This window comes from Xenopus laevis, chromosome 4S (assembly GCF_017654675.1).
Source record: "Xenopus laevis strain J_2021 chromosome 4S, Xenopus_laevis_v10.1, whole genome shotgun sequence".
Taxonomy (NCBI): Eukaryota; Metazoa; Chordata; class Amphibia; order Anura; family Pipidae; genus Xenopus; species Xenopus laevis.
In genome coordinates, this window is record NC_054378.1 from 17,661,979 (window position 1) to 17,674,663 (window position 12,685).

A 12,685-nucleotide genomic window follows, 5' to 3' on the forward strand; every position below is an offset into this window, starting at 1 on the left:
GGACTCATCATTTATCAAATCATACCGGAGCTCATCCAGGTCAGTCCATGCCCTTAGGGGTTGAAGGAAACATAAGAGCTTCCTTAAAAATAGTGCTCTTGGAACTAGTATGAGTGTAACCTCCTGGAGTCTTTAGTCAATAATATGCCAAAAATAATGTCATTGTGATTAATAGGAACATTACACTTTGTAGACTAATGACACTTTTTATATGCCAATTCCTAAAAGCCTATTGATTAGAATGGAACAGATTGGAAGAATTCTTGACACCTCATACAGAGGTGATAGGCAGAGCAGAGTTAACATTTTTATAGACGAGCTATGGTAGTTATGAGGATAAAAATGGACCAATGTGATAATTTAAACTTTTAAGTGAGTAGAATCTATGGAGCAGATATAGAGGTATCATTATTCATTAGATTCTACAGTTCCCAAAGAACACTTTCATTAAAAGTGTTAATAATACTGGTGAAAAAAGAGCATTGTTGTTTATAGCAGAATAAAGTGTATAGCAGTCAGAGGAGGTTAATGGTAAGATTCCTTAACCTACAAAAATGTTGACTTGAAGGAGTCACAGAGAGACACTTTCAAATGTAAACAGAGTTGGGGAGCAACACGGGCATGAAAAAAAGTCCATGGGGTGCAAAATAAGGTCTGCGTTGGATTTTTGGTAGCGTCTTTGTGGACCGGCAGCCTACAAGAGACTTCCCTTTGGAGAATAATTAGTTTTTATGGAACCAAATATTGCCTCCAAGCCAAGAATGTAAAACTAAGCACCAGCTTTGCGGCCACTGAGAGCAAAATTCAAGGGGTTAGTTAGCAACATGTTGCTCTCCAGCCCCTGGTTGTGCTCAATGATATATTCATTGTGCAAAATATGTCATTACTTAAAGGGATTTGCATTCAAACTGGTTCTCATTGATGTCCACATTCAAATGTGTTTATTGTGTATCTGACACAATTGCAAGGAAAAACAAAAAATGTTCACACTTAGGGCATAAAACGTTGGCCAAAATAAACATGCTCTGTTATGTGAAGCACATTTCTTAGATACCCCTATACAATTTTCTTTTACTCTATCCCCAAAATATTTCCTCTGTGAGGCTTTTGTCCTTCATTGTCCAAATACTTTCCCTTTAACACATTTCATTGTTTCTATTTTTTTTCCTGTCATGTCACAATAACTCAGATGCAAACACAAAGCAAAACATGTTAATGAGCTGCACATGATTAATGAGTCGCAAAGTGAATGGCCAGTTTCTCCCTGTGGTTTTGCTAAGGGGAATTTGCCGCACTCCTCACTCGATGCCTAAGCAGGAGCAATGTTGCACTTACATCAAAGATCATTAAACTGTGACACTGAGCGAGTCAATGCCGCATAGATGCACCACGCATTTTGCCCGAGGCATTCACTTACAGAATTGTATTGTCCCTGGGATTTTTTTTTTAATTATGTAATTGAGACATCATGAAAATTAATTATAGGCAGATATTGTACATGACTATATTAATGACTGCTGTGCACTGTTCGTTGGGTCTCAGAGGTTTTGTTAAGCATGAATAACTTGTATGTTGGCTTAGTATGATGTATTAGTTCAAGATAAATTAAAATAAAAATGCTAAGGAGTAGAAGATAATACAATGGGGATGTATTATATACCCTACCCCAAGGTAGAGAATAGGAAAAAAAATTCAATCTGGTTTAAAATTGAAGTGATAAACATAGAGTAGAGCAGAAGATGTATTGCAGGAGCCTATGAAGAGAAGCAAATGTCAGAGCTTTCAAAAAAATGACTTCTCCAATTCAATTGCTTTATGGAACAAAGACATACTTAACCCATAGGATATCAACTTGAATTCTTTATTTTTAAACAATGGAAAATACTATGCAACTGTAAACAGCCATGCCCTTACTAGTAGTGGCAGCCAGAGCACACAAAGTGATGTTTCTCAAATTGAGATAGAAGCCTCCTCAAAAGTGCCTGGGAGAGCACTAAAAGAATTACTGGCAATGCCTGTTTGCTCATCATTGAATGAGTAAGCAGTTATTTGCTATACAGGTATGAGACCTCTTATCCAGAAAGCTCAGGACCGGTAGTTTTCCAAATAACAGATTTTTCTGTAATTTGGATCTTCATACCGTAAGTCTACTAATAAATCATGTAAACGTTAAACAAACCCAATAGGCTTTTTTTGCCTCCAATAAGGATTAATTATATCTTAGTTGGGATCAAGTACAAGCTACTGTTTTATTTTTACAGAGAAAAAGGAAATTGTTTTTAAAAATCTGAATTATTTGAATAAAATGGAGTCTAGGGGAGATGACCTTTCACTAATTTGGAACTTTCTTGGTAATGGGTTCTGGATAATGGATTCCATACCTGTACTACATATTCTTAAAGCTATAGTTGAATACAGCAATGATACCAAAAGGTTTCTGTAATCTTGTTAGAAGCAAAAAGTTCATACCAAATGTAGGACCAAACATAGGGAGGCTAGACCTGAAAAGACCCCAAAACTACTGTTCTAAGGGGTCTTCGAATGATTATCTATAACTGAACACCTCTGTGAATTTCTTCAGATGACACCTCACATCTTTGAAGAGTTACAATGTGCCATTGTAAATGGATTAGTGGAAGAGTTTATATGCCGAGAACTTCCCACACCAGTCAGTTGAACTGAAGAAGCTGCTCGGATGAGTAGTGAAACGTCTTCATTGATTACTCAGCAAGTCCAGTTGTTTTTAGATTGACCTATACTAGATATACTATAACTGAACAGTGGCCCTTCTCCTAAAACATCCTGATTCCAGCAAAAATATGTGGCAAGAACTGGTCAAACGCAGATAATTACTGCAAAAGTGTAAGTGCTTTCATTAAAACACTGGAGGGGGGGGCGTATTTACTGAAATCTGAACATTTCACACTATTTTCTTTAAGGGGTTGTTCACCCTTAAATTACGTTTTAGTATCATGCGGAGAGTAACATTTTGAGACAATTTGCAATTGGTGTTCATTTTTTATTATTTGTGTTTTTTTAGTTAATTAGCTATTTAACCAGCAGCTCTCCAGTTTGCAATGTCAGTTATCTGGAGTGCAAATTACCCTAGCAACCATGCATTCTCCTCAAATGGGAGACTTGAATTTGAAAAGGGACTGAATAGAAAGATGAGTAATAAAAAGTAGCAATTACAATAAATGTGGAGCCTTACAGAACGTTTGTTTTTAGATGGGGTCAGTGACCCCCATCTGAAAGCTAGAAAGAGTCAGAAAAAGAAGCCAAACAATTCAAAAACTATGAAAAATAAATAATGAAGATCAGTTGAGAAGTTCCTTAGAATTAATTATTGTATAACATACAAGTGAACCACCTGGCCAAACTCCCTTGCACATTTTACTGTATTTATCATATAAATTCACTAGAAAAAATCGATAAAGTTATGAAAAAAATCCAAATAGTCAGATTTTTTGGAATTGACGGCCGAAAATTTTGACTTTGTTTTCAGATTATTGCCCTGAAAACCACAGATTATTCAGATTAGTGTACAAAACCCAGAGCAGATCATGATATCTTCAGCATCTAATAATTGTAAAAGGGACGTCTGCCATTGACTTCTATTTTCTGTTAAATTTTTTTTAACCATAAAAAATCGGACTTAAAGAAATAACCCCCAGATGTTTCAAGCAGGAGCTCTTTGTCAAGTGTTACTTTATACACAGTTCACACATATTTAAACTGGCCCTGCAGGGAAGGTCATTTTGCAGCCTAGCCACAGTGTGGTAGTAATGTTCCAATTGCTTGATCAAGTCCACAACATTTACAATACATAATTATTCAAATAAAAGTTCATGAATGTCCCAATCTCAGTTCATACGTGAAACAAACTTTGTCCAGAAAGAGTCTCTGAAGTGAAAAACACTTAACCCTGGAACTGCATAAAGCCTGCCTGGAGCTCATATGCTTCACATAACAGAATATCTTCATGCAACTAAATGAAAGATGCTGCCCATCATGTAAAATAAAGAATAATCTTACCCTTCTGCAGTGAGATTCGGGGGGGGGGGGGGGGTATTCCGAAATCCAAAAACTTGAAAAACACTATTTTTTTTACTATAAAATCAGAAATTTTAGGTGGAAAAAACCCTTGAATTTTTCAAGATTTATTATACCCCATTGATAGCAAAAGTCTGAATTTGAGGTTGTATATAAGTTAATGGGAGAGGTCCCTACCTTATTTGGAAGTTTCAGTGGTCTGCTCTGAAATTAGCCTGAAAATCCCACTATTTTGGACTTTTCGGGCGAAAATCTGAAAAATTCAGGCTTTTCAGGAAAAAGCCTGAAAAAAAATTTGTGATTCTGAAAAAAAACATACACCAGATTTTCAATAGATTTTTCCATATTTGTCGTGATCCGATTTTTTAATAATAAATAAGGTCTGACTTTTTTTAAATTGAAATACTCAGAAAAATTCCGATTTTGATAAATATGCCCCTCAGTATCAAGGTCATTCAATTCACGGTATTTTTCAATCTACTGTAGAGCAGCCATACTACAGTATCTGGGGAGAAAGGAATAGGAGCATTAGAGAGTAACATGAGGTAGGCACAACATTCACTATGGTGTTCATAGAATACTACTTACACTCCAGTAGTCATGCAGGCCCTCTGGATTTAAACTATTAATGAGGAAATGTAATAAAAGTCACAAAGAACAAAACAATTTGCAAAAATAAGAATAAAAATTGTCATTTCGCCAATGTTATATTCTTCCTTAAACTGTTACTGCTTTGGGAATTTGGGAAGTGCTTGAAGGTGTTATAATCTACTGGAGCACACATAACAACTTTTGTATGACTTTTTGCATTGCGAGTATTTTTTCTGTTATGGACTTTTTTCACATTCCCCCATTTTGCTTCCTGTTGTAACCTCGACCTAGTCACATTATCACCTCTTTGTGGCCTTCAAACTACCTCCACTACTTGCCCCTTCAATTGTGACTGGTTGTGTTTTTGTAAATGAAAATGGTGTGAAACTGTTGATGTCTGTTGGAGTCCCAGATTTAAGTTCTTTCATGGGACGTGCTGTTTGCCCAACTTAAACAGGTGTAGCACTTCTCTTTTAATTACAGAAGAATGGTCCTTTCTTGAGCTGTCCCTGAAACAATGACAGAGATTTTTTTTACCTGCAGTGGTGCTTAAAGATTTTATTTTGCTGGAAGATAGGCCAAAATACTTTAATTACTTTCTCAATTTGGCCACTTAAGTGGTTATACAGTATCTGTTCACATACAGTATACTTGAACTCATCTCTCGGTATGAGCATTCCAGCAGATTCCCAGCATTAACCATGACCAGAGGCAATTCTCCTTCCCCTAGGAACTGCCCCTTATGAATTCTTGAAATACTTCTGGGACTGTGTAAGCTGGAAGAATGCAACAAACTGTTACAATCAGTTATTTCATGATGTAATTCTGCTGCAATACCTCCTACTTTCAAAGTTAATGTCACATTAATTAAATTCAATGTTTCATTCAATACCTCTATGGTAAACTTGACTGTAGGATGTTCTACAATTTCATGGAAAACAAACACGTCACCTTTCCAAATTACTAAAATGTCGTCCACATAATGAAGGAAGCGAAATCTTCGCTTTCTAATTAAGCATTGTGAATGACTTCTACCGTCAAGTGTTTAAATGCCGGAGAATTCCCTACCACATCAGTTGAACTGAAGAAGTCCCTCTGATGACTGGTGAAATGTTCTCAAGAAAAACTGTAAGGGTGTTATTTATTAAAGTCCGAATGCTAAACACTCCAAAAATCTGAGTTTTTTTACTAGAAAATGTGAATTTGTAATGGAAATTTTTTTTTTTCTAGATTTATTCTACCCCTATTATACAAAAAGTCTGAATCAGAAAATCAAGCAAGTATAGAACAGGTATACGAGGATGGTCTACTAACAAAACTTTCTTTGTATCTTGCAAAATAAGTGCATTATAGTAAACTTCTGTAACCATGTATTTCATTTCCATCTGCATCATTGTTAAATAACATATATGCGTGGTGTGGTAAGCTGAGGATTGGCTTCACCAATGTACATGCTTTTGTCTATAAGTACAATGCTACCACCATTGTCAGCCTTTTTTATTATTTTTTTTTTAAAGATTTTTATTTATTAGTAACTTTATATACATTAGACATGGACAGAGAAATACAATAAATCATAATACAAAAAGAAAACATAGACATTGCAGTCCGTTGACTTCATCTCAGGATGTTGTCATGCATATATAACCACCAGCTACCATAGCTGTACTGCTTTACCTGTCTGTTAAAAACTGTGACTTTATTGGCAGGGTAACCTTGGAATCGATATCTCTGGGAGGCCTATTGTTGGGTTGGCATCAATCCATGGTGTCCAAATTTTCTCAAACTTTTGGGTAGCGCCTCGGGCAAGATATGTCAGTTTTATAACCGGGATTGTCTTATTTACCAGGGCTAGCCATTCAGGTAGTTTCGGACCTTCAGGGTTCATCCATTTCATTGCAATTAGTTTTTTTGCATAAAAAAGTAGTGTTCTCATTAGGTTTCTCTGGTGAGAACGTAGGACCAACTCGTCGACTATGCCTAGTAAACATACCTCCCGAGACTTAACCCTGGGCAGACCTAGTTGTACTTCCAGGTAGATTAAGATTTCAGACCAATACCTCCCAATGTATTGACAATCCCACACCATGTGAGCGAACCCGGCATCAACCTCGCGGCATCTAGGGCATTCTGCATTAGGAAGTTTCCCCATATATTTGAGCCTAATCGGGGTGATGTAAATTTGATGACAGAATTTAAATTGAACAAAACGGTCCCTTGTAGCTATAAGGAAATCATAGATATGATCCACTGCCTCTTCCCATTGGTCATCAGTCATATTTGGGATCATGACATCCCACTTGGTTTTGGCCCTATCGAAGGGGGACGGTTTTACCTCTATTAAGACCTTGTAAAGTTGGGATAATAGTTTCTCTGTGTTTGGGGACCATAACCGTTCCTCCCATCGAGACATTCCTAAATCTATTTTGAGTGAACCAAATTGTGCCTTAAAGGCATGGCGCAGTTGCAAGTATCTGTAGAACTGTAAATTAGGGTTTCCTATTCTCTCTCTAATTATATCAAATTGGGGGAAGTAGCCATCCACGACAAGATCAGAGAGAACTTTAATGTCCAATAACGGCCAGTAGTGCATGTCTGGAAGAGCCATTAAATGTGGAAAATTCGAATTCCTCCAGAGAGGCGTATGTGGAGAATACACTGGCGTTACATTTGCTTTTAGTTTTTGCACCGTAGCCCATGCTCCCATAGGAGAGCTAATCACTTCTGGTAGAGGAGGCATATCTGTCTTATTTCTGTATGGTGCGTTCCTTAATGCCTCAAGGGAGCCCATTATATTCCCATGAAGTGCCGTTAGGGGGTTGTCTGGGTCGGGATTAAACCAATTATGTATAAAGGTTAATTGCCCTGCCAAATAATAAAGATTCATATTGGGTAACGCTAGCCCTCCACTTTGGTGTGGGGCCATTAGTGTTGTCCAGCCTATTCTAGGGGTTTTATTAGCCCACACCAGTGATCTCATTTCACCATTCAGTTTTTTTAAAAAACTTTTTTGTTATTACTACTGGAGCATTTTGAAGTGGGTACAGAAATTTGGGCAGGTAGATCATTTTGAACAAGTTTATTCTACCCCACACTGTCAGAGGCAGTCTGATCCAGTATGTCACCTCTTTTTTAAACTTATTCAGGATAGGATCTAAGTTGGTTTCTTCATATTTAGTCAAGTCTCTACTAATAGTTATGCCTAAATATTTAAAGCTAGAAGCCCATGGGAGTCCGTGTGCCGTACCTCCTACAACGTTATGGTTCAGTGAGAACAAGTTGCTTTTCTGCCTATTCACTTTGAGGCCACTATGTTCACTGAAAATTTCTAGGATGTTCAGGGCATTGTCAAGTGACCCTTCTGCATCTTTTAAGAATAGGATGATGTCATCAGCGTATAGCGCTATTTTGTCCTCTACCCTATTTATCTTGAGGCCTAGGACTTCGGGATCTAGTCGCAGGACCACCGCCAGTGGTTCTATCGCTAGTGCGAAGAGTAACGGGGATAGGGGGCAACCTTGCCTGGTTCCCCTACCCAGTTTGAAATTGCTGGAAAGAGTGGTATTAACCCGTATACGAGCTGACGGCTTTTTATATAGTAGTTGAATCCAGGCAATAAATCTAGGGCCAAATCCGTATCGTTTCAGTACTACCCAGAGAAAATTCCAGCTTACTGAATCGAAGGCCTTAGATATATCTAATGCTGCCAGTATCCCCCCTGTATGAGTCAGTTTGGAGTGTTGTATATGAGTAAAGACCCTTCTCAAGTTTAAGGCTGTTGTTTTGTTAGGCATGAAGCCCGATTGGTCACTGTGGATCAACTCGGTTATGACTTTCATTAGTCTGTTGGCCAGCAGTTTAGCCAGTATCTTTGCGTCAGTATTTATTAAAGAAATTGGCCTGTATGATTCGCATTGGGTTGGGTCTTTACCATTTTTATGGATTAGTGTAATCATTGCCTCATAGAAGGTTTCCGGAAGAGATTGGGTTTCTAGCGATTCATTAAAGACATTGGATAATGGAGTTATCATCTGTTTACTCAGGTGTTTATACCACCTGTTTGGCAGTCCATCTGGCCCTGGGGTTTTATTAGCGGGAAGGCTGTTTATTGTTTCCTCAACTTCATGGGGTAGGATGAGATTATCTAGGAATTTACTCTGTTCTGTCGACAAAGTTGGAAGAGGAATTTGATCTACATATTTTTTTAGCTCTGCCTCGCTTTTAGTGTCTGTGTTACTGTATGTCTCAGTGAAGTACTCCGTGAATACCTTTGCTATATCGTGTGGGTCTGTAACAAGAGTCCCAGATTCCCCTGTAATAGCTGGGATCACTGTTGCCGCTTCCGTAGTTTTTTGCCAGATAGGCCAGAGTTTTTCCCATTTTTATCGCCTGTCTCAAAAACTTTCTGATTCTGATAAAGCAGTTTTTTCCTAGTGAGGTTTACTAGTTGCAAGTCAAGATCTCTCTGGGCTTGTAATAGTTCTGTATAAGTTTCCTCAGTTCTCTCTTTAACATAGTTGTCCTGTGCACTCTGGAATGCGCTCTCTTTTGTTTGTAGCTCCCCTCTACTGACTGTCCTAGCACCCTTTATAGCACTTATGAGTGTTCCCCTAGATACTGCTTTGGAGGTGTCCCACAATATGTTAGTAGATGCTGTGGCATAGTTTTCAGCCCAGAATTGGGTATACTCAGTAGTACATTTCTCCGCGACCGTTTCATGTGCCAGCCAAAGCGGAGAAAGGCGCCAAAGGGCTTGAGTACAATTTTTCCCCACTAGTAGGTTAAGTTCCAGTGGAGAAAGATCTGAGTGAGCCCTCGGCAGATACTGGATTTGTTGGAGTAAGTGGGTAAAGTCGGCCGTGCCCACCGCCAAGTCAATTCTCGACAATGTTTTATGCGTCATGGAGTGGCAGGAGTATTGTCGTTCAAGTGGGTGCTTGCCTCTCCATAAGTCACTAAGAGCCAGTGTATCTAACCAGCCGTTAAAATGTGTTGATGCTGTGTCGACCCCTGACATTCTATCCATTATTGGGTTTACCGTACAATTGAAGTCCCCTATATAGCATGTAGGCTCTGTGGGGAGGGCCAGTATTTTCTGGGAAATCTGGTCTAGTAATTCCAGCGAGAAAGGAGGGGGCACATAAATATTAGCCAGGATGATTGGTGTGTTGTGAATTTTGCAGTGTATTATTATGTATCTGCCATAGAAGTCAGTGTGTATGGTGAGGAGCTCATAGGGAAGTCCTTTCTTTATCAGTATAGTCACCCCCCGTGAATGGGTGGAGAAGGGGGCATGATATGCATGCCCCACCCAGTGTCTTTTAAGTGCCAGTAGTTTTTGTCCCGTTAGGTGGGTTTCTTGCAGCAGCACCACGTCTGGTTTGTACCTGTGTACATGGTTAAGCACTAATGCCCTCTTAAACTTCGAATTTAGGCCTCTCACGTTCCAAGAAATAATTTTTACTATAGCCATTGTAGTAAGCAAACATAGTAGTGAGCTTGTGTAAGCTCTGCCTGTCGTAGCGTCCCACAGCTTAACATATCATATACCTTTGATACCGTTGACTGCATAAAAAGAAAACATAGAACACAGAAAAAATTCCCCTTCGTTGCCATGGCCACAACCTCTTTGCCAAACCTTGTCAATTGTGTACACATGGCACTTTGCCCGCCCCACCCTGCCCACCCCCCAAACATGGGTGAGCCTCTACCCCGAACCTTAAACTTACTGAGGTGCATAACCAATTGTCGGCCGTGCTACGCTTCAACCTGTGCAACTTCTAATAGAATAGTGGGTTAGTTAACCAGGGTATTTTTTTTTTTTTTTTTTTTTCTCCCCCCTTTTCCCCCCAGCCCTAAAACTTCAATATCATTACATGCAATAGACAATTTGTTTCTCAGGATGTCTCAGTAGGCCAAGTGACACCTGCTATATATGACTCGACCCTTGGGGCCGAAACAGCTTATCAAACTTCTACTGCATGGGGGGCAAAGTTCGGCTTCATAGTCACAGTCAATAACCATCAATGTGTAACGACTGTCTATTTCTTTGCCTCAGCACACCAGGATGCAACATATCTCTCCAAGTATTGTCTCACGGAGGGTACACAGTGTTTCTTAAGCCCTTACTAGTGTCTTACATAAAGGTACATACCACCATGTTAGCTGTGGCCTTTGGTTCCGCGCTCTAGGCAGGATTCCCTCCGTTTCCTTCTCCGCCATTGCGTCGAGGACTGTTCTGCCGTGGTGGTGGTAAGGTGTCTAGCCACTTGTCGGCGTCTAGCGCTGTTACAAAAAAATGGGTACGGTCTCCTTGCACCACTCGAAGTTTGGCTGGGTAAAGCATTGAGTAGATGATCCCCGCATTTCGGAGCCTACGCTTAACCCCTTGGTATGAGGCCCTCTGCTTCTGGACTACTTGAGAGTAGTCCGGGTAAATTGAAATATTGGCGCCATTGTGTGTTAGTTGGCCCTTCTTTCTGGCTGCCGTCATTACCGCATCCCGGTCCCTGTAGTTCAGGAACCGCATAATTAGCGGTCTCGGCGGGGCTCCTGGCGGCAGGGGACGAGTAGGCACTCGGTGGGCCCTTTCAATAATAAAAATGGCGGAGAATACCTCCTCTCCTAACGTCTGTTTCAGCCATGTTTCCACAAAGGCCTCGGGAGCCCTTCCTTCGCTCCCCTCTGGCAGGCCCACTATTCGCAAGTTGTTCCTGCGATTGCGGTTTTCAGAGTCTTCCGCACGGGCAGTCAGTGTAGCTACCTTTTGTTGTAGGGTAGTGATGATGTCGGAGTACGGGGCTATGGTGTCCTCGATAGTCAAAATGCGGCCCTCAGCCTCCGTGGTGCGCTCCCGCAGTGCCTGCAGGTCTTGTCGCAGGAGGGAGGTATCCACCTTAATGGATTCCAGTTGCGCTGTTGTGCTTGTGTGCGAGCTGGTTATCGCTGCTAGGATTTCAGCATTCGAGGGCTCCAATACCGCCAGCACCTGGCTTGCTATCGGCGGGTCATGTATTGTAGGCCCCGGTTCCTGATCCTCCACGCGGTCTGGCTCAGGGTGCGGGGTTTGTAGATATTTATCCATTTTCTGGGCTTGCTCCGATTTACCCCGTGGATTTAGTTTCCCCATCTTATTACCGCTTTGTAGGGGGGTAACTTTTACGGTCCCCACAGTCTCAGTGTCTTACAGGATTTTTAGGTTGTTGCGAGCTCCTGTCCACACGTCTGCTCACGCCGCCATCTTGGCCACACCTCCAGCCTTTTTTATTATTATAGAGTCATTGTTTTGTAATTTGCACAAAGCTTGTCTCTCTTCAAAAGAGAGATTTGATGTACATTTTATAAGAAAAGGGCTGTTCACATAGTTTCTTAACTTCAGTTAGAACAACCTTTTTGAAAGCTGACAGGGCATCACTTTGTATTCGTTTTTTCTTAAACTCACTCTTAGCAGTACTACTACGTGTCTTGTTGCCTGACAAACAGGTGATTTTACAAAAATAACCAATTGATCAGCATCTGAAGGGGTCTTCATCAGGGGTACTTGCAAAATATAGGTGCAGGTTTGGCAGCCTTGATTTGGGAGTGCCCTGTTCTCCTCTTGTTTTTATTTTAAATATATAACATGGGGACTTCTAGGTAGCCCCTGAAGGCACACTTAAGAACGCAGAAGAGATGAACCTTGTGAGGTCACAGTACACAGTATGGGTTTATCTGACTATGCAAGATAAATGTTACCTGCCTTGAAGAAGAGCAGACTCTTTAAAATTTAATTCAGTGTAAACAGTTATTCCTTGAGGTGAGATGCCCCTTTTGCTTAGTGAAACAGACTGTTAACAGGAAGCAAGTGCTATTTCATTTTCCTTAGATGTGATACCACTTCTCACTACATCCCTCTTGGTCTCAGTATCTAGAAAAAAAGAGCCAGCGCCATAGGCACAGGAACGACAAACAGAGAATGTATATAGTGTGATATTATTTCAGCCAGCACCACTTTTGTGCTCAAAGGGTAGGTTAGGATTGCCATCCGTATATGTGAACGATT